The 26809-nt window shown below is 39.6% G+C and overlaps 2 long non-coding RNA genes across 5 annotated transcripts; both read right to left on the bottom strand.

Annotated features, from left to right (window-relative positions):
- Positions 1–687: 687 nt before the first annotated feature.
- On the bottom strand, positions 688–15828 carry LOC116250289 (uncharacterized). Of its 3 annotated transcripts, XR_007572297.1 has the most exons (6): positions 15654–15828; positions 13349–13439; positions 9622–10089; positions 5269–5461; positions 4746–4871; positions 688–974 (listed from the first exon to the last, which is right to left on the bottom strand). It is a non-coding gene; the product is annotated as an uncharacterized LOC116250289 (long non-coding RNA). The 3 variants fall into 3 exon arrangements; XR_007572296.1 differs by having other exon boundaries at positions 4746–5461; XR_004171415.2 differs by lacking the exon at positions 688–974 and having other exon boundaries at positions 4136–5461.
- An 840-nt stretch (positions 15829–16668) lies between these two features.
- On the bottom strand, positions 16669–23727 carry LOC116250678 (uncharacterized). 2 transcript variants are annotated; one of them, XR_004171470.2, is made up of 3 exons: positions 18378–23704; positions 17626–17867; positions 16669–16997 (listed from the first exon to the last, which is right to left on the bottom strand). It is a non-coding gene; the product is annotated as an uncharacterized LOC116250678 (long non-coding RNA). The 2 variants fall into 2 exon arrangements; XR_007572295.1 differs by having other exon boundaries at positions 17626–23727.
- Positions 23728–26809: the final 3082 nt, after the last annotated feature.

Genomic DNA, 26809 nt, shown 5'->3' with positions numbered 1-26809 from the left:
GACATGCTTGGCAAAAAACCACCGTTATAGCTCAATAGCGGCGACAAAGACTACCGGTATTTATTTATAGCGGTGCGTTTCTCCGACGCTATACCTACTTATACCGATGATGGTTTTCCCCGCTATATCCGCTTTTACTGGTGTTACTTGTCGCCGTTGGAAGTCTTCACCGCTGTAGACCTATAACGGTGATATCTGCCACCGGTATACGTAGTTAAAACTGATCGTACCCACCAGCCGAAAAATACAGCCGGTGTTATTTGGAAAGCCCTGGCAGACACACTAGTGTGCACCTAAGGTGCCAGCTAACTCTCAGCTCTTTCTCTCTCTCCCTCCCTCTTGTGATTTAACACTTACATCTTTGATGCTTAAACAAATTTATCTGTTTAATAAACTGTTTATGAAAAATGGACTTGACATTTTGATTTCTGCACTGAAGGCACTTGCACTCTTGACTTCCTAATCTGGGATAGTTTGTCACTGTAATTGCCTTCATTGTTCGAAAGCTGCAGTCACGTTATTTCCTATTTCAATTGTTCAATTTACTTCACCATTAAAGTTGCGATTATTTAAGTTTGTAGAAACTTGATAAGTTACCTCTACCTGACAAATGCAAAGCGCCTGGAGGAATTCATGTCGAACATGGGTTTTTCTGCGGGTGTTTTTCCTAATATGATTGCACAGAAATGAAGGAAATGTTTTGAGGAATCGACCTAAGTTTGATGCTTGGAATCTTGGATGCCTGTGGTATTGCCAACCTGATCATTCTGCAGCCAATGGAAGTTGGGACTTGCTTCTGAGGTTCCTGAGATATCCTTCACAGCAAAAGTGCGCACGAGCAATCCAACAACAACCACCTTCACCTTTGGCAGCTATATCATTGCCATTCTTCATATCGTTGTTCAGAAGCATCTTGGTGTTTGCATGGAAAAACTCCATCAAAATTAATTCCCCTCTAGGAAACAGAAAGGTCCCTGAAACAGATAGATTATGGATCTCAAACCAAACATATAGTGACCAAGAACCACGAACCACACAGAGACCAACATGAGTATGTCTAATATTTGAACAGTTAACCTAGAGTTTAACATGTGAACTAAGAACAGACTAAACAATACAAGCCTTGCTCCCAACCAAACTAGTTCAGATGATTCCTTGTTCCCTTTCTGGTTTATGTTACCGTGTACGCACAATCCTCATGAACGAAGTTCTGCTAGGAAACCTAATAAGGATTAAGCCAGTGGACTTAACCACCCAGATTTTCAGTCCCTTTTGTACATATCTCTAAATCTCAATCAGGGCCAAAACCCATCATTGATAAGCAAAATACATCAATTGCAACCACAATCAAAGAATGGAAGTTGCGATACTGTTTGATTCTAGAATGTCTCAATCGAAATAGAACCACTAACATTACACCAAACGCAACTAGCTGCATCAATTGGATTATGATGGCCTATTCAGTGAGCATCGTCAACTTATGGATTAACAACAATTTTTTTCCAAAATCAAAGCCAGAACCTTACCAAGAGTAACATTATCCACGAGTTAATGTAAATGAATTATGAAACAAGATCATTGGTAAATTCTCACGCATCCTTCCAACTTCATCTTTCCTCAATGTTATAATAACACATAACTGCAAATGATCAGAAATGGACCCCATGTTTTTTTTTCCCCTTATAGGGCTGCACATGGATCTAGAAGCAACTATGGTACAGGAAACGTCCCATGAACAAAATCAATGCATCATCTATCAAATGGATAAATAGAATACGCAGTCTACTTTGATCTATGATTTCAAAATTGCAAAAACCTTGTCATTGTAAACAAAGGTTCATGAATAGAAAAAAAGTTGAAAACAAATGCAACTGAACCCACCGGGTTCTGGTTCCTGATAGTTGATTGAGCTGCGGTTCAGTGCAATTACTTCAGAAAATCATTAGACAAATGATAAAATCATAAAAGTAACACAAAGACTGTTAGCGTATGGGGATCGGGTCTGTTCAGACCCGATCCATTCTCCTTATATCCACACGCCTAAATTACTAGGCGGTGGCTCTCTTGTAATATTTTATAATTTTATGTACAAATCTGTTGTAACCTATTAGGGTTATTCTTTTAATTCAAAGATTAAGGAACGCAGGGCTGGGTTAAGCCGGCTGCTCCCTTTCCTCCATCGTCTTCTTTCATCCTCTCCTCTCAATATATCTGTTTTGCATACGGAGAGACGAGTACTTTGTGAAGATTCTTACATGGTATCAGAGCCAGGTTGCATCGTCCTCCGGTTTGATGTGATTAGCCCTAATCTGCCCTAAATTCTTTCTTTTCTGGCGTGGTCATCCCTCTTTTCAGTTTCTGCCCTAAATCTTGCGTGATTTGCCCTAATCGTTGTGCCCTATTTTCTCATCGTTTTGCCCTAATTTATGTCGTTGCCCTAAATCAATTATGGATCAGCCGACTCCCTCTCTTCTATCTTCTAGCTTTCTCTCCCAACTTATTTCTCAAAAGCTGAATCATAGTAACTATTTGACTTGGAAACGTCAAATAGTCCCTTTTATTAAAAGTCATAGACTCTACGGGCATATCGATGGGACCACTCCAGCACCTCCTATGTATATTGACCGTGAAGTGAAGAAGACCGTAGTGGGAGATCAAGCTGCTGCGGCTGCGGCTATGAGTGAAATCAGATTTGAATATGAAACCATTACTGAAAATAATCTTGAGTATGAAGCTTGGCTAGCTCACGACCAGTCCCTTGTTGCCTATATTACTTCTACTTTGTCAGAGGAAGTATTAGGAGGTATTGATGAAGATTTAACAGCCCTAGAGTTGTGGTCTACCCTTGCCACCACGTATTCTCAAGTATCCGAAGCACGTTTTCTGTAGTTAAGAAGGCAATTTGAGGACATCAAGCGTGGGACGCGTACTGTTTTGGAGTATTTGAATGAAATTAAAAGTGTTAAGTGATCAACTTGCTGCCATTGGACATCCCGTCAGCGACAAGGACAAAGTGCAACAAGCCTTGAGTGGACTGGGAACAGATTTTGATATTTTTTGCACAGCCTTGGAAGTCCTACCTATTCTTCCATCTTTCGAAGATCTCAAGGCTAAGTTATTCCAACACGAAGCTAGTCGTGTTCAGCCATCTTCCTCTGCTCCACCACTTCCATTAAAAAATCAGGCGCTAATTCTACAAGTGTCCTCTCCCTGCAAGATTTTCTAGGGAGATCCTCCTCTCAGCTACTGAGCTCACAGAGACTGCCGGAGCAGGTCGGAGTAGACAAACTTCCGGCCACCCTCTCTGTCCCTGTTTCCTGCGTCCCCTGTTCGGGCATCTGAACGAGCAGTCGTGAATCCTCTGCTTCCCCAGACATCTATTGCTAGGACTCTCAACCGACCGATTGGTAAGGTCTCCAGACAAAAACTTATCTCAGTTTATATTATTCTCTGCAATCGTCCCAGCGAGAGTCCAACTGGGGAGCGACGGAAGCAGTGCGGCCTCCCCCGACCGGTCTCCAGATAAAAACTTATCTCAGTTTATATTATTCTCCTGCAATCATCTCAGCGAGAGTCCAACTGGGGTGCGACGGAAGCAGCGCTGCGGCCTTCCCTGTTCCCGAGCCTCCCTTGTCCATCCTCTACTCCTGCCTTCCTGGCAGAGACCCTGTGGGGGAGTAGTTGAGAGAGACACCCCCCGTTTGATCTCAACGGGAAATCTGTCCATCCGGTGAAGTGCACAACCATCGCAATCCCCTGTTTCTCCCTCATGACTTGATTTCTCTGTAACTTACCTGCTACGAGGAGAACCATTTCGGCTGAGCTGCTCGTCCAGCCAGTGGAGGGCGGGCATCTTGGACTGTTCTTGGTGGACAAGCATCCTTCAAGCTTCTATGTGTGTATGTATGTTACATGAATGGTTTCATGATTGATTAGCTACTTATGATGAATTGGTTTTGAATTCTAGTATGAGTTATTAGTAGAGACGTTCACAAGGCAACTTCGAGGGATAGAGAATCACTTTATAGTTTATACTCACTGGTTAACATGGTATATCTAATACAATTTGTAGCACATAAGATTGTAGAAAAAAAAGGAAAAAGAAAAACAGAAGGAAGGCTTCAGCTGAGAAATCTATATTGCAGCTGGTTGACTTTGGTTTTTTCAGCATATATCAGTTCCTTTTCTTATTTTTTTTGCTTTTTTTATAATTTCAAATGAAGAAATTCTCTCTCAACACAAAGCCGAAACCAACACCAGAGGATGAATTCCAAGAATCAAATGTAAAATTTGGTTGAACTTTCAATGAACAGGCAACGAGGGTTTTTTTTGGCCGGGCATCTTCAACCTTCTTCCTTTCCATTCTTTGGCTTAGCTTGAGCCTTGTTGTACTTTTGGAAATACCGATGTGAGTGGAGGATGTGTGAAAAATGCAGCTGTGCAGCTTGAAGACCAGAACCTATCCTCTCATCTCCTTTCTTAAGAACATCGGCTGCACTTCCATTCTCATCCCCATCTTTAGGCATATTATTTCTATGTTCAAAAATAGTGCATAAAGATTGCTATATCCGTGAAGGAATCCCAAGCATAGGATAAATTTAGCTCTTACTGTATAATGCATACCAAAAGAAGTCAATCAGCAGCACATTTGATGAAGGATTTCTACATGGTTACTCGTTTGGGAAACTATGTCTACTACACAATTCAAAGACCGAGCTACAGAATATCAATCTTTAATATTATACCTCTTCTGTGACGACGCCATTTTGGACAAAGTATTGACAGCCATTGATAGGCCAGCCTCCATCACAGCCACCTCCACACATAGACCCACAACATGCAAGAACATTGTTAACTGACAGTGAGGTGCTCTACAGGAAAAGACAACTGTAGTTAGTAAACCGAACAAAAAAATAAGGACCAAAACTGTGGCGGCAAAAGCGAGTGGCTCGATTCTCATTCAATTGTTGATTTTCCTAAATCCGATCCTTAAAAACCAGAGCAAGTCAAGGTCGGAACCCTAGGCACATCCCCACAACAATCATGCACACTACAAGAAGACCAAGTAGAACGAAAATCAAAACCCTTGTGATTGCTTTTAAGATCAAACTCTCTTCCCCGTCTGATATTGAATTAGAACTTTCCTATTTCAATTGTCCCAACCCAGCTGTCTTGAGGTCATAGTCCTTGAGATTGTGAGTGGACAGAGGATGACAAGGCCAAGGTTCCAAGACATCGAGCATCCCAGCCCGAGAAACCCTAACTTACTTTTCTCCTGTTTGAGGTAGCCATCCCCGACTTTAACATGAGCGTCTGGAGACAAAGAAGTTATCGACTGTGATCACGTACTGGCTCATCCGTCTAAGGAACGCATTAAGGAAGAACCAATGGGGGAAAAAGAAAGGGAGCACCGCTCAAGGGCAGACAGTCTGAATCCGTTGATGCACAAAAACGCCATATCCTGCATCAACGATTTCCATAAGCACCACAAGAATAAGAAAGAAATCTGTTAAATTTCCCATGTTTGAATTATCCAGAAATCCAATGACAAACGCAAAATAAAAAAATAAACACTGTTGAAACCTGCCCTAGAAATCCTAACTCACCTTTCCCCTGTTCGACGTAGCCATCCCCGACTATAACACGACCGTCTGGAGGCGACGCTCAAAGAAGTTATCGACTGTGAGCGCGTATTGGCTCATCCGCCTAAGGAAGGCATTAGGGAAGAACCAATGAGGGAAAAAAAGAGGGAGCACCTGCCAGGAATTCACCTAGATCGTGTCTCTTCCTCTCCAACGTGCCCTCTGCCCAGTGGAGCTCCCCTAACTGCCCTCTGCCCAGTGGAGCTCCCCTAACTGGGCCTCAGCCCGCCTTGTTGCCCCTCTTCTTGCTGCTGAGGATTAGGCCCATTCGGCCGTGTGCGGTGCACTTGGTGGTTCGTCCCTCTTGCAAGCTGCTGTATTTCTGCTGGTGACCACACCAATGGCCGCAAACCCTTCCGAATGAGACTCGTGGATGCCCTTGGCAGCGAGGTTACCTCTTGCAGAAGCCCCCAAAATTTTTGGTCCTGCGCACCGCTCCCCATCATAATCAAGGTTCTCCTTTCCATCAGTAAGCTCACGTCACCGGATACAGAATCCCCGACTCGCTGCGGTTCCATCGAGCCATATCTTGTCGCCGGAGGAAGTCCCCACTAGAATAGTAAGATTTCCAGCGCCCCTGATTTAACTGCACACCACCGCCGACGCGGGTCTCCGCTGGCCCTCAAACTGCTCAGACAGCACCGTGGGTTAGTGTCGGATCCAACAAGCCCAACCTGTAGCATCGCCCGAAAGGTGCGGATCCAACGGTCCAGTGCTCGACTGGAACCGGTGCCGGAGTTTGCTGGAATCAGGCGATTTTCGATCGCCTGTTCTGCCATCTTCCTCTGCTCCACCACTTCCATTCAAAAATCAGGCGCTAATTCTACAAGTGTCCTCTCCCTGCAAGATTTTCCAGGGAGATCCTCCTCTCAGCTACGGATCGAAAGAACCTGAGCTCACAGAGACTGCCGGAGCTGGTCGGAGTAGACAAACTTCCGGTCACCCTCTCTGTCCCTGTTTCCTGCATCCCCTGTTCGGGCATCTGAGCGAGGGAGCGCAGTCGTGAATCCTCTGCTTCCCCAGACATCTATTGCTGGGACTCTCGACCGACCGATTGGTAAGGTCTCTAGACAAAAACTTATCTTAGTTTATATTATTCTTTGCAATCGTCCCAGCGAGAGTCCAATTGGGGAGCGACGGAAGCAGTGCGGCCTCCCCCGACCGGTCTCCAGACAAAAACTTATCTCAGTTTCATCTCAGCGAGAGTCCAACTGGGGTGCGACGGAAGCAGCGCTGCGGCCTTCCCTGTTCCCAAGCCTCCCTTGTCCATCCTCTACTCCTGCCTTCCTCGCAGAGACCCTGTGGGGGAGTAGTTGAGAGAGACACCCCCCGTTTGATCTCAACGGGAAATCTGTCCATCCGGTGAAGTGCACAACCATCGCAATCCCCTGTTTCTCCCTCATGACTTGATTTCTCTGTAACTTACCTAATACGAGGAGAACCATTTCGGCTCAGCTGCTCGTCCAGCCAGTGGAGGGCCTTTGGAGGCCACCAATCCCTACTCAGCTACTGCTGTTCTTCTGCCAAGCGAGCTCGGCATAGCAACGGACAGGGTGCTACACAAACAAATTTAAACAATTTTGCTCTTGATGCATAAAATGGAAAAGGTACCGCCATCGATTTACTTGCTCATTATTTTCAAATTCCCTAACAATAAAAATTGCATCCTGATAGGCTAGTCAGGCATGTCTAACAGAGGAATCGCTTTTGAAACCGCATATATTTGTTACATGTTGTAGTGAAACTGAGATGCATCCTCAACCCAAACCGCATATATTTGTTATTTGTTGTAGTGAAACCAAGATGCATCCCCAATCCAACCCGGTTCTTGATACTTAGATGCCTCCTTGATACTTAGATGCCTCCCCAACCCGATTTTTGAAATCGAGATATTGTTTTTGAAACCGAGATAACTCCCAACCCGGTACTTGAAACTGAGATGCCTCCCCAACCGGTTCCTAGAATGTCTGAGATGCCTCTCCAACTCGGTTCGACCTCTCCAACCTGGTTCTACCTCTCCAACCCGATTCTTGAAACCGCACACGTCTCCAACCCGTTTCAACTTCAATTTTATCCAACACCAACCATAGGAGTTTCTTGAAGCACAAAATACTCCTTACCAGGTCTAACATGGGCTTCATCACCTCTCACATGCTCAAGGGGCTGAAAATACAGCTTTGGGATTCTCCTACACTTCTCGAGCTTCCTCTTTCAGTGGTCACCAGCCCCTCACATGCACTTCAAGAAGAAGCCACCCACCCATGATGTTACCTACCCTAAGGGATTTGAACTAAACAAAATAAGCTTTAGAAAGCTAGAATTAGGGAAAAATCAGGTAAATATCAGAAATTCCAACTCCAGGCACCCAGGTAGCAGAAAACAGAGTTTAATAAAAATTTTAAATTCTATAACATCAAATCATCAGGTCCAAAAGTTCTGAAATTTTGAGGGTGTAAAGTTGAGTTCAATACCTAACTTTGACCAAAAAATAGATAAAGGTGGAAGGTGGACTTTCCTTCATTTTCCTTTCGCTTCTCATCCCCTTGTTCTTTAAAGAATCCAATATGATTCTCGTTTCTGACTCTCTCACTATAGGATTGCTATTCATCATGTCTCTAGGACGAATTGTAAGCATCCAGAGCATCAACCAAGGCTTCATGTGCAGCAAACTGAACTGCTTCAGCATCCATTATAGGGGGCAGCAATGTAAGCAATTAACCAATGCACTCTCCCCAACTCTAAGTTAGGCCAGAAGAAGAGTCTCACCCAGAGGTAAGCCTCATTAAGTTTTTGTGTAACCCTAAAGTCTCCAAGGGTATCTATGGAGCGTGAAGATTTCTGGGGTCAACAGCATCTCGATGGTGGCCAACTGCAGGAGTTCTTTAAGCTCAAAATACTCCCTAAGAGGGTTAACATGGGCTTCATCGCCTCTCACATGATCAAGGGGCTAGTTCTAGAGAGTGTCTCTTCATTAAACATGTTATAAAACTTGACTTCTTAGAGAGTTCACGTCTCATAAAACTTGCCAACAAAAGAGACCTAGTGTGAGAAGGCCTGTCGTTTGTCGAATCCTTGTGTAGGCCGGTAGTTTCTCAAATCCTTGTGCCTTCTGTCATTTCTCAAACCCTTGTGACACCTGAGCTTGTCCTTCATAATGGCACCAGTGCATCATATGCAAGAATGTACAGTGATCAAACAAAATAATGGCACCAGTGCATCATATACAAAAATGTACAGTGATCAAACAAAATGAACACACATCCTTCAGTGCGTGAAAATTTCCTCCAATTAAACTTCAATTTTATCCAACACCAACCGTAGGAGCTCTTCAAACACAAAATACTCCTTGTGAGGTCTACGCTTACATGCTCAAGGGGCTGAAAATATGGCTTTGGGATTCTCCTACACTTCTTGAGCTTCTTCTTTCGGTGGTATCCGCCCTTTGCATGCACGTCAAGAAGAGGCCATGCAAGCACAATGTTACCTACCCTAAAACTCATTCCTAGACTAGCACATGATTTACTAGACATGATTTACTAGACAAAATAAGCTTTAGAAAGCTAAAATTAGGGGAAAATCAGGTAAATATTAGAAATTCCAACTCCACGCACCCAGGTAGCAGAGTTTTATAAAAAATCTGTAATATCAAATCTTCAGGTCCAAAAATTCTGAAATAGGGCGTAAAGTTGAGTTCAACACCTAAATTTGACCAAAAAATAGATAAAGATCGATGGTGGACTGTCCTTCATTTTCCTTTCTTCTCGTTTCCCTTCTCATCCCCTTCCCTTCTCTTTCTTTCCTTTTCCTTTACATCCATTCATTTCTATCCTTCCATCCAAACAAACAGTGGGTAAGTTTTGACAGTCTCACATGCATGTAATTTTTGTGGGAAATCAAGAATAACAGAGCTTACACCTAAAAGAGTGATGGTAGAGCTGGTGACAAAGAAATTAATCCACAAAAGATGGAAAGAGAATACCTGAACTGCAAGGAGAGGCAGAAAGTAATCATCAAAGTTGATCATCGTGCCATCAACCAGTGGCAACAAGGAATTGACAATGACTTGAACCTCACCAGCGGACATCAACTTCAACACACCGACCCAATCGGCAGCAGCCACATCAAACCATACACCTTCGTCACAGCAATCAAACACATCAAACCATACACCTTCATCACAGCAATCAACGAAGTTGGTAGTCTCACAAGGGGAAGTGCAAGAGGCATCGGGAGAGGGATGACTTGAGGCGGCGTTCGGTGGTGGCTTCCAACAGCCTAGAGGATTTGTAAACGTAGCCCTTTTTGTATATAAGAAGTGGATAGCATTTCCAAATCCCAAGCTGTTAATTACAACTTTCTCCCCTCCACCTTGTTGTTGTTCTTCACCTTCAACTCTTAATGTAGTGCACCATCAGTAGTTCCAGTTCCTACCTCTAGAAACCTAAAACTAATGAAAATAGATATGCACTATTACACAAAACAGCAAGACTTAAACTCGCAGTTGACATGCTGACCCCTTAGATGCGATGATAATGTCATCATAGATATTCAGCCAAGCAACCTAAAAACTTAAGCAATGAAGTATGCAATTCAAAGTATCAAAATGCGACACAACAACCAACATACCCCTTGATCAGATTTTATTTATCAAAAGAATCGAGTAAATACATTGAAAAATGAAAATCAAACAACTAAGTCAACAAAGCTCCTAAACAAACCCATTTCACAATGAAAGTGAAAAATAAACACTACAAGCTGGAAAACCACTAAGTAGACAATAAAAGAAAAAATTGAACTACCAGAAAATCAAACCAACAATGGGTCAACTCAACAAAACTAAAATACTCTATCTAAACCAGAATGTGATCTTGAAAACAAATCAAACCAATGACCTTGACCTATGATGGACATGTACAATGCTTAACTAAAGCATCTATTCGACTAACAAGACACGAAGAAACTGAGTACAAACCTGGTCTAAAACCATGACGGACCCAGGGACATAATGCAGCTTCGATGGATGGAACTTTTAAAAATGTAACAATTCAAAATCGACTAATTCTTTTGAAAAGAGATAAAAGGCCTTCCATGACAGACTCAACCCTAAGTCTGGGTTATGTTGAATACACTCAGTTAATGATCTGTGTCTCCTGAGACAGAGGAAATGATAGAAAATTCATCACACTCAGCATGAGTGGACTAGGTTTTGAGGAATTTCATCTATTCCATGAATGGACAAGTGGTTTGGTAATGAAATGACAAACATCTTTCAAGACCAACGAGAATTAGTTAGTTCATCCTACGTCTAGGAAGCCTACAAATATAACAAGAGATGTCAAGTTTTCACTTTGAAATAGTTCAAAAACAATCAATTAACTCATAAGCAAGAGTGCCTGTGTTGTGCAAATAGTATGACCTTCATTTACCCATAGTACCGTACAAGCATCAAGATTCATTTTGCGTCAATGCCATCAAATCTCTAGAAGGATGTCTTTCAATTTCCAAAATATGAACATAAAGGAATCATCCTCGGCATCTTAGGTAATCAATAAAGAGAAGCAGATATTGATCCCAACATCGCACATCTATGAAAGATTGTCACATTCAATTCATGCGAGTTCAACCTTCATGCTTTTTCATCACTTGGCAGGCACTTTTTTTTTCTTCTTCTTTTTTTTCTTTCTTTCTTTCTTTTGCATTTGGCCTTTTGGCTTTTCGATTTTTTTTTTCTTGTTTTTTTTTTTCAAGGCTGACCTTCACCTTTGAGGGAATACCTCACCACCCCAAAGGCTACTACGGAGCTCCACCGCTTTGGTGGTAATGTGTAGCTTTGTCACGTGTCCCACCCGTTTCAGCTTACGGGCTTCGATGAGCCAAAGGTTCATAAGTCGTTATCTTCGCGGGACAGACATAAATCACCTATATGTCTACCCGGTACTCTCGATTAACGACTCAGAGGAACGACTACACAAGCCCCGAGCCCATCTCTCAACTCTCATTTTGCTACCTGCCAAGATCTTACAGAGCATTATGGCTTTTCTCTCAAGATATTTTCTTGTTGAATCCTTGTAGATGCTTGATCATCAGAGTCAATAGCATTTTCTAGTCTTGACTTTCTCAGCTTCATAAGTTTTTTCCTTACTGCTCATATACAGGAATTTTCAGCTTTCCTCTTCCATTGATTGACAACAAAAACTTAAAATTTTCTCCTTTTACTCGAGAAGGTACTAAGAATAAACCAAAGGCATATATCATGGTGTGAGAAAACAATTTTAACAATGTTTTTAAGTAAAATTTAAATTTTTTTCTTTTATAAAAATTCATGACATCAAATGGTATATCAAAAGGAGGAAGGAACTATACTCCCTAAAGAAACGACAAAATGAAAAACAAGATGGGTTGGTTGGGTAGAAAAACAAACTTCACCAATACTCCCATAAAAATAGTGTCTTCTACACAAAAGGCTAGTTTAAGGGGGACAAGTTCCCATAAATGTTGGGTCCTTAACTGATTGCAGGTTTGGCAAATGGTTTGGGTTAAGCTCTTCACATTCCTTAAGGAAGAACAAAATAAACCAATACTACGCGGCAAGTTTTCTAAAATCATCAGTTAAACCATAATGACAACTACAGATTTGGACTCTGTTAGACCCCGAATGGTATGCCAAACTAAAGACCATGCACCTTGCTAGATAGCACAAATAATATTTGCTAAAAAATGACTGTCTAAGCAATAAGACAAAAAAAGATATGCATAAATCAAAGCAAAATACCATACAAGTCTGCAGTTCACAATATAATACCTAAGCATTCAGCCTATGATCAATGTGCAAGAAGGTACAGATACAACACTAGTTATAAACCATATAAAATCTAAATCCTACCTATCTTACAAACCAAAAAAATAACTTTGAGATATTTGGAGATCATGCACCAAAAACAAGACCGACAAATCAATCAACCAACCTAGTATAACCATTGAAATACAAGTTACCACAATTAGCAATAATGATTTCAATGATTACACAAAGTGGTGCCACAACAATTCAAGTGTCCATTACAAAATCACAAAAAACCATTAGTCCACAATTCCCCAAACCTAACTATTTTTTTTAGATGTGCCTATCTTATAGATGTGCCATCATATCATATAAGAATGTCCTTTCACTGTTAATTTCTGTCATGTTGTACTTTTTGCAAATTTCAGCTGCTTTTCCTGAAAGTTTCAGCTTGCATTTCCTGTGATAACCATAAACATGGAAAGTAGCTACCTACCATGTTGCAACAGTTTCATGCAAGACTTAAAATGACAGCAAGTGAATGCCAATCCTTTAGAAAACCTATAGCTGATACTATCCAAGCAAGGGCTACAAGATCACAACTAAGCTGGCAAAACTAAAACAACTTCAACATAACATAGCAATCCTTTTTAGACATAATCTCAATGCAATTACAAGGCAAACAAATAACAGTTAAATAAATCTAAACTAGAACAGAAAAATAAGAAATAATTGCTATCAATCTCAAGATCAAGAAGTATAAATAAGCATCATGTTTCAATAGAAAAAAAAATACAATTTACTTAAGGAACTAAGGTAACTAGGAAAGAAAACCTGCATACCAGGTGTCACAAAGAGAGTGCCCCACACTTGCAAACTCATGAGTTCGACCAGAACAAGGGTTAGAGCGTTCAATTACAAGACGTACCTTTGGAAACATACATGCATCTTCTTCACGTTTAAAAAAGTTGTTGATACGACCATTGAAGCACAAGAAGCAATAGCCTTTGATAGACAGCCTGTAAAGGTAGAAAAAGAATTAATTTTCATGAAGAAAAATGTGCATGTGCATCATGAGAAAGAAGCAAGTTACTCTGCTAAGGAAAGGAAAGTGGGGGATCCAAGTTTCCTAGAAATAAAACACAATTATGATGATACATTTTTAAAAGTTTCGAGAAGCTAGTAAACTGGCTGATGCAAGAACATACCTCTGGACTGATATCTGGGTCAAGCCTGAACTTACAATTTAAGAGATTGTTGGCATCCTCTTTAGAGACCATTCAATTAACTAGACTGCTCTGGTTCTCTGACATATCTAAAGTTGGATACTAGCTCAACAAAAAGGAGATCCTTTTAAATATGAAGTGTATTGAAATACTCTTCTCTACTTTCTTTGATGGAATCAAATATTGTGAAGTGTATTATGTTGGAAATGGTGCTTCTATCCAACATTGCACCAAGTAGCTTTTATACCCAAACATTTTGGAGTGGAAAATGGTTTAAATCCATAGACATCTGAAAATTGAGGTGCATGGATTAGGAGGTGCAACGACATCTAATGGCCAAGATATCCATTGACCAGTAGAAGACACCTCCTCTCTTCCTATTCAAACATTATCGAGAACGTCGTAGCCCGGACTGTCATTTTAAAATTTAAACACAACAATAGTACTTGGACGACCTCGTTTACACTTTTTGGCGAACGGTTGTTATTATTATTATTACGTGTTTTCATTATAATACTAAAGAGGCCAAAAAGTTTTTACTTTGAGAAAATCTAAATATCTGCTTCTGACGATAAGCTCATGTATTTTCTGTTTGAATGCCATTAATCGTATAATATATATATGTACATATATATATATATATATATATATATAATTTGACACACGCCTTCAGTTTAATGTTTTGATCGAAATTACAATCTAAACATGAAATTTTAAGCACATTGTAACGAAGTAAATTCTTTGATGAATTAACCAATTACACTGACCAATATCTAAGGTCACACCTGTTGGGTTGAACGATGAAGAAAGATCAAGTTGACAGTCGGATGTTTCCGACAGATATTTGTAAAGCACACTTACAATACTCTGCTCTACTTTCTTCAATAGTAGTGACACGCATCCAAGGTGTACAAGGAAATGTGAAGCACAAACACTTAAAAATTATCATTGTGTCGTATTTAAAGAACAAAGAGGAAACAGAAACAGGCCAAACGTGATGCAAAGTGCACATGCGCGTTCATGCCATATGGCAAAAAATGAATGAGAAAGCATGTAAAAGAAAGTTTAAAAGTTGAAACAAGCATGCGACCGCTCACTCAGTAAGTGCGCCTTCTCAAGATCTCAGCGGGTTCTTCTTCCATATTAATTTTCACCAAGAATCTGCCATTTCCTGCTATAGAAAACTGTGGATTTTTGTAACCCTGCTCCATTGTTGTTTCAACGAAAAAGGGCATAGGCCTAGTCCGTCCCTGGTCTGCTCCTTCCCCCAACAAGTCCCGCCACTGCCGAGAACCTGAGGGGTTCATTCAAACGCTTCGTTGCCTCATGGGAGAAACGAATCACTGGAACCTTGCCATCGAAGGCGACCTGAGCATCTTCGACATCCATCAGCTTCGGCTTCTCTTGCTTGCTCATAATCGATACTCAGGAACGACGAGAAGACTCTCCTTCCTCCATCGTGACTTCTATTGGGGGGCCGCAGCTGACTCCTTGCCGCTGTCTTCCGCCCCCCGGGAAAGAGGATCGACCATCGGGGGACCGGCAGCCATAGCCGGACTCGTTCCCACTGCTCGTGCCAGGCGAACCCTAAGCCCTCTCGCACTACGCTCACCGAACTACGATTTGGTTGCTTGCTAATCATAATTAATTTCACATTACTTGTTGCTTTTTGGTAGGTAATCTAACGGATCGGACACCATAATTCTATTTATAGATGTTCACGCATTCGAATTCGAACTCGAATATGGATGAAGAAATTTCTATACCATATAGAAATCCAACTTTTTAAACTTGTTGAAAAAATTTAACCCAGAGCTAGTTTTATGCCCGAGCAATCTATCCCCGATTGACTATGCCCGTTGCGGATGCATGAAAAAACACAAGGAAACTCGCATTGTGATTCTACTTCTACAGTTTGAGAGGGGCAAGACAAATGAGATGACCAACAGGAATCAACAAATAAAGGAGAAGTAATGAGAATGACAGAGATCAGATCGGAGGTCTAACCTGCTCAACCATGCTGCCCAGAAGGAGATGCCTTTTCCAACCGAACTATGCTTCTTGGCGTCCAACTCTCAACCCCAAAAGCCATGATGCCTCCTCCTCGACTCTCTCTCTCTCTCTTTTGGCGTTTCGACGAAGAAGAGATGGGAGGGTTCCCCAACGTCTATTTTTCTTCTACCGTTTTTTTAAATTCTGGAACCTAATAAAAAGGAAGGCGAGAAGGTTGCTATTTTTAAATAGGAACCGCAACTTCCATGTTACTTTTTAAATTTGACTTTTTTGAGTACTTTTCAGTTTTCTCAATAAAATCCTATTATTTCACTTTCTATGGACGCCCATGATGGCTTCTGCTTGCCTTCTTCTTCTTCACGTCGACAGTTAGATATGAATAAATCCCTCTTTTTCCTGAAACCAGATGGGGCCTACAGGTGCCCGGCAAGTGAGTTTGCAAGGATACTCGGATCATATGCAATCGGCTGAATTGGAACCTGCAAATTTATTATGTCTTAATATTAACTATTTATCACGTTTTTATCTGCTTGCTTAGGAAAACAAAAACTATATCAGATGCAATCTATTTTTGTAAGACTTGGTCTGTCATACATCTTTAATAGAAAGCATTGAAAGCCATTAGCCCATGCATTTCATATTTAAACATCTAAAAATTACTTTTGTCTATCCAAATGTACAAACCCAAAATATATACTTTTAGATTTATACAAGGTGCTCACCAATTTTGATTTACATTAAAACCAACGGGTTTAAATTGATTGAGAATTTGAGGGGCCATAAAATCCAATCGACACATTATTGAGTTTCCCATCCTTTTTCAAACTCAAGTTTGACCGCCCGAACTCATCAAGTCAAATCAGAAAAACAGAGGGTGGGATCTGGTCAAACAATCATAAAACTCGTAGAACGTCGGTTGGCCGAAATACACACACATCCGATATTGTTGATAGTTGAGGTCATTGCCATTGTTTAGCTGAAGCTTAGGTACCTAATCTTCTCAAAGACAAGAATGTAAGCAGTCGAGCTGTTCTATATTAGCTGAGATAAATTGAGTGAACATAAATCTAATCATCTTCTCTGAAAATTAAGCTTAGATATACAATAAGCAAACAAAGAAGCGAAGGCAACAGCGTATGCGATGAGAACAACTGCCACAACGCCCAACTGATCATGCGGAAAGCCAAAATAATCTTTCAGGAACAAACTAACTGCCTTCTTTTCTCCAAATACGTCAATCACCTTGTCTATGTCACCATACTGTGATGTAAAAAGTCCACGGATAGTCCAATTTGAAGGGGTCATCCAGTATAGCCATATCCACCACTTTGGAATTTGCTGTATCAGAAAAGAGTTGACCTCATTAGTGAATATTAGCACAATCCCATAACTATTTTCTTTCTTAAAGGTCACATCCGAGGTTAATTAGTTACTTGTGTAATTAGTCAGATAAACATTAGTCATGATGGGACATATCCTGCACCAGTATAAGCAAGCTTCAGGCTTTTGAGGCTATTCTCAGTATGCGATTGTTTGCCTGATGTGATGAGGTTTCAGATGATCTTCTACAAGCATCAAGGAGCAGCCTTTTTTACCCTACCACATCTTAATTGCTTCACCCATCATGCATGGGTTAGAAATGTCTTTTAGCTCATTCCTTGGATCAAGAGTGATCTGCCACCTAAAATGAGTTTAGTGAAAGCATGTCCTTTGATTATCACTAGGTTGGGTACTCTGAGTAGATGTTGGATGCATTGAATACGATGCAACTCTGAATGACTACTTCCTAGAGTACATGAATTTGCTGCTTGCCCAAGATAGACGAGCAATAGTTGTTTATAGATCAAGCTCTACTGGAGCCATTTCCAGACCCTTTTTCAGAAAGCAAACTAATTAATGTTGAGCAAGAATCCAGAAGTATTCTATAACGACATCCAGAAAAGCAAAAGCACAAATCTATTCTTACTTTTCCAGATATCAGGAAGCCAGAAAAGAGAGTCAGTAATGTGTTGAAAACAGATTGCAGGATAGCAGCAATTTGAGCGTTTGGAGTTAATGAGACCACCAGCATCCCAAGATGAGCATAGAAAATAGCAAAAAGATGTACCATAAGATCTTATAAGCAGACCAGTAATAACCAACTGAAGGGTATGTGATAATCCAAAATGTAACAGCTTGGATCAATGCACAAGGAATTTCGATGGCGACCTGCATTCATACAGATGAAATAGAAATTCAGTTGAAATAATTTTTTTTCTTGGTATTTTCCTGCATCTATTTCCACCACTATGGATAAAACGTTAGATGTTATCTGATGTCCAACTTGAACCCAACTTCGAATTTTCATACTCAAGAAATTCATTATATGGAAAAAGTGATCAATCGCTACCATTTGTACAACCATTTTATCAAATCCAGTGGATCTTCAAAATCAATTATATCAAGCAATTGGATCTGATAAAATTATGTACATTGAATCCTTTCGAGCAATTGGATTTGATAAAATTATGTACATTGAATCCTTTATCTATGACTGACAGCCTGTTCCTGACTAGTTGGATGAGGCAATAGCTACATCTACTGTATTTACATCTGTACCCCAACCCACCACCAGGAATACAAGTGATTCTTAAACTGAAAAACATATGATTCTTGGAAGAGGTGACATATATGGGCATAACAATAAGATTTTAAACTAGAGTAGTAATTTTTTCCAACCTGTGCCAGTGAATAGGCACGTGCAGAGTACATTCCGGCAAATCTTTCCCGATACATGACTATCCGCTCAGTTGCTACCACGGAATGAATAGCTATGCACAACAGCAGAATATTTATTCTTCAAACATTGAATCTCACGTCTATAAAGTATGAAATACTAACTATTATTAAGTTATCATGTTATACTATTAACCACTTCTATAGAAACAAAACATGGCACTAAAAAATCTGTCTTCAGCCGAAGAGATATGTACAAAACATGGATTCCACAGACATTAAAAAAATATAAAAAATATACATAACGCATTAACTATTACAAGGCACAGAAAATCTAAAAATAAAAACGGAAGAGTTTCTAACCGACAGAATGCATAGCTCAGTTTCTAACGGACAGGGTTTCTGATGGGACAGAAACAAAACAACCAACAAAAAGCCAAGGCACAATAAATTAAAAAATCCAACACAAATAGGCTGAAAACTCCAATGTAATAGACTGAAAAATATAATCCCAATAGACGTAACATCATAAATCTTTCATCTTAAAAAAAATGATAATTCATAAATCATAAAAGCAAAACAAAAATAACTTTGCATGTAACACCTTGTGAGCAATCAATCAAAACAATTAGAAGCATTAAATCAATTTACTTAATTCTCATATTTGCTCGTATGTGTGTCTGTCTGTACGTGCTTGTGTTTTTGTGTTAAGTGTGAAATATGTTTAACCCAAAGCCACAAAGCAAATACCATTCTCGCTTATAAGAAAAGAAAAGTGTCTCCATTTTTGTCACTATTAAACCAAGGGTGTTCCTGAAAGGGCAGAAAGAATGTCTCAGAAGACGTTCTCTATTTCCATTTAGGGTGTTTAGTCCAAAGAGCAAGTCTGTAGTCCAAGAGATAGTGGAGCGGCAAGGAGATGACGCACACTATCCCAGTTGGGAAAACACTCAACAAGTGCACCAATGCCTTCCAGAGTTAACACCTTGAGGACACGTTAAGGTTTGAGGGAAGGGTGACTGATAGTACCCCTGATATGAAGTCTTGAAATGTAAATGACGATAATATAGTATGACTAAGAGTAGGGGACCTGGATCCACTTACTATGAGGCCCCACTTGTATCACCCTTCATATATATATATATGTGTGTGTGTGTGTGTGTGTGTGTGTTAGGGTGATCCGACTTTTATGAAAAAGGTAACGAAAGTAATCCCCCTGTTGGTGTTGGGGTTTGTCCTAATTTGGTGGGTAATCACTCTTTCTTCTTCATTTCCCCTTTCTATTCTCGAACGCAGCTGGGCAGAGTCGAGATAGTAGAAGGAAAGCGAGAGAAGCTACCAACGTGCTTTGAACCCAAAATTATGTATGCATGAAATCTACTGGAGAGGAAGTGCGCATGCACGAGAATTCAACCATGGGCACAAAATTGATTCATATGCAAAGCAAAGCACTAACTTGTTATTAGAAAGAGAAATTTATGTTTTCTGCGCAATGATTTGAAAAAGTTAGAAAGTCTATATAACACTGCAAAAGCAGATAAAATAAACCGCAAAATGGAGAAAAAATCTGCATTACACACTGCATATACGCCTAAGCTATTAGATGATCCAACTTTGGAACCTATAGAATAGAAGTCTGATTTTAAATGGTCTAGGACGTTGGATTTTAAACTTATATATATGATATGGATTAGAGGTCTCATCCAATCCCCTTTGGCATGTTGGATTTGGGATTTCGACCAATGGTCAAGATCAGAGGTCTCACCTGATCTGGTTTGGGATGTTGGATTCAAGATTTTGAATATATATATGATACGGATTAGAGGTCTCATCCAATCCGGTTTGGGATGTTGGATTTGGGATTTCGAAAAAATGGTCAAGATCATAGGTCTCACCTGATCTGGTCTGGGATATTGGACTCAAGATTTTGAACAACCAGCTAGAACACAGATCTCACCTTATGCGGTCTAGGATGTCGAATGTATATTTTGAATGTGGATGTGAATTTTAAAATATTAACCCAAGTCTAGACCATGTTTAAAATCGCTTTGAGTATACATACAATCCAATGGAATTTAGAAACCTAAAAGTTGAAAGGTGCATTTACAAACTTGAGAATTTAGCAATGATTTAAGAGAAGTGTGAAATCAAATCCAAATGCTGGATTGGATTTTGAACTTTAAAACTCGAACCTCTACTTTACACCACGCTAAAAATCATTTTAAAAATTCATTCAATCCACTATAACCAACAAACATCAAAATGGAAAAGTGCATTGAAAAACTTTGAGAATTTGACAAGCATTTAGGAAATATTTTAAATCAAATACAAGGAATTGAGAAGATTCGAAGATCTATATAGACAAAGTAATATTCTTCAAGTGATTTCAAAAACTCCTAAGGGATGTGAAAAGAATTTACAGGAAATCAAAAAGCCACCCATCTGTTTCATGTGATCAAATATATGAGACGGGATATGAAATTTTGATATAAGAGATAGATAAGAGGTCCGATCTAGTCCGGCTTGCCAAATGGAATTTGGGATTCCATCCTAAGATTTAAAATAGAAGTCTGATTTTAAATGGTCTAGGACGTTGGATTTTAAACTTATATATATGATACGGATTAAAGGTCTCATCCAATCCGGTTTGGGATGTTGCATTTGGGATTTTGATCAATGGTCAAGATCAGAGGTCTCACCTGATCTGGTTTGGGATGTTGAATTCAAGATTTTGAATATATATATGATACGGATTAGAGGTCTCATCCAATCCGGTTTGGGATGTTGGATTTGGGATTTCGAAAAAATGGTCAAGATCATAGGTCTCACCTGATCTGGTCTGGGATATTGGACTCAAGATTTTGAACAACCAGCTAGAACACAGATCTCACCTTATGCGGTCTAGGATGTCGAATGTATATTTTGAATGTGGATGTGAATTTTAAAATATTAACCCAAGTCTAGACCATGTTTAAAATCGCTTTGAGTATACATACAATCCAATGGAATTTAGAAACCTAAAAGTTGAAAGGTGCATTTACAAACTTGAGAATTTAGCAATGATTTAAGAGAAGTGTGAAATCAAATCCAAATGCTGGATTGGATTTTGAACTTTAAAACTCGAACCTCTACTTTACACCACGCTAAAAATCATTTTAAAAATTCATTCAATCCACTATAACCAACAAACATCAAAATGGAAAAGTGCATTGAAAAACTTTGAGAATTTGACAAGCATTTAGGAAATATTTTAAATCAAATACAAGGAATTGAGAAGATTCGAAGATCTATATAGACAAAGTAATATTCTTCAAGTGATTTCAAAAACTCCTAAGGGATGTGAAAAGAACTTACAGGAAATCAAAAAGCCACCCATCTGTTTCATGTGATCAAATATATGAGACGGGATATGAAATTTTGATATAAGAGATAGATAAGAGGTCCGATCTAGTCCGGCTTGCCAAATGGAATTTGAGATTCCATCCTAAGATTTAAAATAGAAGTCTGATTTTAAATGGTCTAGGACGTTGGATTTTAAACTTATATATATGATACGGATTAAAGGTCTCATCCAATCCGGTTTGGGATGTTGCATTTGGGATTTTGACCAATGGTCTCACCTGATCTGGTTTGGGATGTTGGATTCAAGATTTTGAATATATATATGATACGGATTAGAGGTCTCATCCAATCCGGTTTGGGATGTTGGATTTGGGATTTCGAAAAAATGGTCAAGATCAGAGGTCTCACCTGATCCGGTATGGGATGTTGGACTTAAGATTTTGAACAACCAGCTAGAACATAGATCTCACCTTATCCGGACTAGGATGTCGAATGTATATTTTGAATGTGGATGTGAATTTTAAAATATTAACCCAAGTCTAGACCACGTTTAAAATCGCTTTGAGTATACATACAATCCCATGGAATTTAGAAACCTAAAAGTTGAAAGGTGCATTTACAAACTTGAGAATTTAGCAATGATTTAAGAGAAGTGCGAAATCAAATCCAAAAAAATTGAAGATCTCTGGTGAAATTGAGAAAATTCCAAGAAAATCAATAATAAGAATTTGAAGTCAATTTACAAAATTTTGGAAAACTTAGAGAGTGGTTTCAAAGATTTATAAAACTGGAAATGATTTCAAAGATTCATAAACATTTTGTATCAGTTCAATGACGTTTGATTTAGGGTTTGCATCCAAGAAAAAGATCAGAGGTCTAACCTGATCTGGTATGAGTTGAATTAGGGATTCGGAGCTAATGATTGAATCAGAGGTCAGCACTGATCCGGTCTAGGATGTTGCATGCAGGATTTAGACCAAAGCTTCTGATTGGAGGTCTAGTTTTCTACAGTCCCAAATGCTGGATTGGATTTTGAACTTTAAAACTCGAACCTCTACTTTACACCACGCTTAAAATCATTTTAAAAATTCATTCAATCCACTATAACCAACAAACATCAAAATGGAAAAGTGCATTGAAAAACTTTGAGAATTTGACAAGCATTTAGGAAATATTTTAAATCAAATAAAAGGAATTGAGAAGATTCGAAGATCTATCTAGACAAAGTAATATTCTTCAAGTGATTTCAAAAACTCCTAAGGGATGTGAAAAGAATTTACAGGAAATCAAAAAGCCACCCATTTGTTTCATGTGATCAAATATATGAGACGGGATTTGAAATTTTAATATAAGAGATAGATGAGAGGTCCAATCTAGTCCGGCTTGCCAAATGGAATTTGGGATTCCATCCTAAGATTTAAAATAGAAGTCCGATTTTAAATGGTCTAGGACGCTGGATTTTAAACTTATATATATAATACGGATTAGAGGTCTCATCCAATCCGGTTTGGGATGTTGCATTTGGGATTTCGACCAATGGTCAAGATCAGAGGTCTCACCTGATCTGGTCTGGGATGTTGGATTCAAGATTTTCAATATATATATGATACGGATTAGAGGTCTCATCCAATCCGGTTTGAGATGTTGGATTTGGGATTTCGAAAAATTGATCAAGATCAGAGGTCTCACCTGATCCGGTCTGGGATGTTGGACTCATGATTTTGGATATATATATGATACGGATTAGAGGTCTCATCCAATCCGGTTTGGGATGTTGGATTTGGGATTTCCAAAAAATGGTCAAGATCAGAGGTCTCACCTGATCCGGTCTGGGATGTTGGACTCAAGATTTTGAACAACCAGCTAGAACATAGATCTCACCTTATCAAATGGAATTTGGGATTTCATCCTAAGATTTAAAATAGAAGTCTGATTTTAAATGGACTAGGATGTTGGATTTTAAACTTATATATATGCTACGGATTAGAGGTCTCATCCAATCCGGTTTGGGATGATGCATTGGAATTTCGACCAATGGTCAAGATCAGAGGTCTCACCTGATCTGGTCTGGGATGTTGGATGCAAGATATTCAATATATATATGATACGGATTAGAGGTTTCATCCAATCCGGTTTGGGATGTTGGACTCAAGATTTTGGATATATATATGATACAAGATTTTGAACAACCGGCTAGAACATAGATCTCACCTTATCAAATGGAATTTGGGATCCATCCTAAAATTTAAAATAGAAGTCTGATTTTAAATGGTCTAGGACGTTGGATTTTAAACTTATATATATGATACGGATTATAGGTCTCATCCAATCCGGTTTTGGATGTCGCATTTGGGATTTCGAGCAATGGTCAAGATAAGAGGTCTCACCTGATCAGGTCTACAATGTTGGATTCAAGACTTTCAATATATATATGATCCGGATTAGAGGTCTCATCCAATCCGGTTTGGGAGGTTCGATTTGGGATTTCGAAAAAATGGTCAAGATGAGAGGTCTCACCTGATCCGGTCTGGGATGTTCGACTCAAGATTTTGGATATATATATGATACGGATTAGAGGTCTCATCCAATCCAGTTTGAGATGTTGGATTTGGGATTTCGAAAAAAATGGTCAAGATCAGAGGGCTCACCTGATCCGGTCTGGGACGTTGGACTCAAGATTTTGGATATATATATGATACGGATTAGAGGTCTCATCCAATCCGGTTTGGGATGTTGGATTTGGGATTTCGAAAAAATGGTCAAGATCAGAGGTCTCACCTGATCCTGTCTGGGATGCTGGACTCAAGATTTGAACAACCAGCTAGAACATAGATCTCACCTTATCAAATGGAATTTGGGATTCCATCCTAAGAATTAAAATAGAAGTCTGATTTTAAATGGTCTAGGACGTTGGATTTTAAACTTATATATATGATACGGATTAGAGGTCTCATCCATTCCGGTTTGGGATGTTGCATTTGGGATTTCGACCAATGGTCAAGATCAGAGGTCTCACCTGATCTGGTCTGGGATGTTGGATTCAAGATTTTCAACATATATATGATACGGATTAGAGGTCTCATCCAATCCGGTTTGGGATGTTGGATTTGGGATTTCGAAAAAATGGTCAAGATCAAAGGTCTCACCTGATCCGGTCTGGGATGTTGGACTCAAGATTTTGGATATATATATGATACGGATTAGAGGTCTCATCTAATCCGGTCTGGGATGTTGGACTAAAGATTTTGGATATATATATGATACGGATTAGACGTCTCATCCAATCCGGTTTGGGATGTTGGATTTGGGATTTCGAAAAAATGGTCAAGCATGTTGGATTAGGGATTTCGAAAAAATGGTCAAGATCAGAGGTCTCACCTGATCCGGTCTGGGATGTTGGACTCAAGATTTTGGATATATATATGATACGGATTAGGGGGCTCATCCAATCCGGTTTGGGATGTTGGATTTGGGATTTCAAAAAAATGGTCAAGATCAGAGGTCCTCACCTGATCCGGTCTGGGATGTTGGACTCAAGATGTGAACAACCAGCTAGAACATAGATCTCACCTTATCAAATGGAATTTGGGATTCCATCCTAAGAATTAAAATAGAAGTCTGATTTTAAATGGTCTAGGACGTGGATTTTAAACTTATATATATGATACGGATTAGAGGTATCATCCAATCCGGTTTAGGATGTTGCATTTGAGACTGGTCTGAGATGTTGGATTCAAGAATTTCAATATATATATGATACGGATTAGAGGTCTCATCCAATCTGGTTTAGGATGTTGGATTTGGGATTTCGAAAAAATGGTCAAGATCAGAGGTCTCACCTGATCCGGTCTGGGATGTTGGACTCAAGATTTTGGATATATATATGATACGATTAGAGGTCTCATCCAATCCGGTTTGGGATGTTGGATTGGGATTTCAAAAAAATGGTCAAAATCAGAGGTCTCACCTGATCCGGTCTGGGATGTTGGACTCAAGATTTTGAACAACCAGCTAGAACATAGATCTCACCTTATCAAATGGAATTTGGGATTCCATCCTAAGAATTAAAATAGAAGTCTGATTTTAAATTGTCTAGGACGTTGGATTTTAAACTTATATATATGATACGGATTAGAGGTCTCATCCAATCCGGTTTGGGATGTTGCATTTGAGACTGGTCTGACATGTTGGATTCAAGATTTTCATTATATATATGATACCGATTAGAGGTCTCATCCAATCTGGTTTGGGATGTTGGATTTGGGATTCGAAAAAAATGGTCAAGATGAGAGGTCTCACCTGATCCGGTCTGAGATGTGGACTCAAGATTTTGGATATATATATGATACGGATTAGAGGTCTCATCCAATCCGGTCAAGGATGTTGGACTCAAGATTTTGGATATATATATGATACGGATTAGAGGTCTCATCCAATCCGGTTGGGATGTTGGATTTGGGATTTCGAAAAAATGGTCAAGGATGTTGGATTTGGGATTTCGAAAAAATGGTCAAGATCAGAGGTCTCACCTGATCCGATCTGGGATGTTGGACTCAAGATTTTGGATATATATATGATACGGATTAGAGGTCTCATCCAATCCGGTTGGGATGTTGGATTTGGGATTTCGAAAAAATGGTCAAGATCAGAGCTCTCACCTAATCCGGTCTGGGATGTTGGACTCAAGATTTTGAACAACCAGCTAGAACATAGATCTCACCTAATCAACTGGAATTTGGGATTCCATCCTAAGAATTAAAATAGAAGTCTGATTTTAAACGGTCTAGGACGTTGGATTTTAAACTTAATATATGATACGGATTAGAGGCCTCATCCAGTCCGGTTTGGGATGTTGCATTTGGGATTTCGACAAATGGTCAGATCAGAGGTCTCACCTGATCTGGTCTGGGATGTTGGATTCAAGATTTTCAATATATATATGATACGGATTAGAGGTCTCATCCAATCCGGTTTGGGATGTTGGATTTGGGATTCGAAAAATTGGTCAAGATCAGAGGTCTCACCTAATCCGGTCTGGGATGTTGGACTCAAGATTTGGATATATAATATGATACGGATTAGAGGTCTCATCC

The sequence above is a fragment of the Nymphaea colorata genome, chromosome 1, assembly GCF_008831285.2.
Source record: "Nymphaea colorata isolate Beijing-Zhang1983 chromosome 1, ASM883128v2, whole genome shotgun sequence".
Lineage (NCBI taxonomy): Eukaryota > Viridiplantae > Streptophyta > Magnoliopsida > Nymphaeales > Nymphaeaceae > Nymphaea > Nymphaea colorata.
The sequence above is the reverse complement of the archived record's forward strand: the minus strand, read 5'-3'. Positions and strand labels throughout refer to the sequence as shown.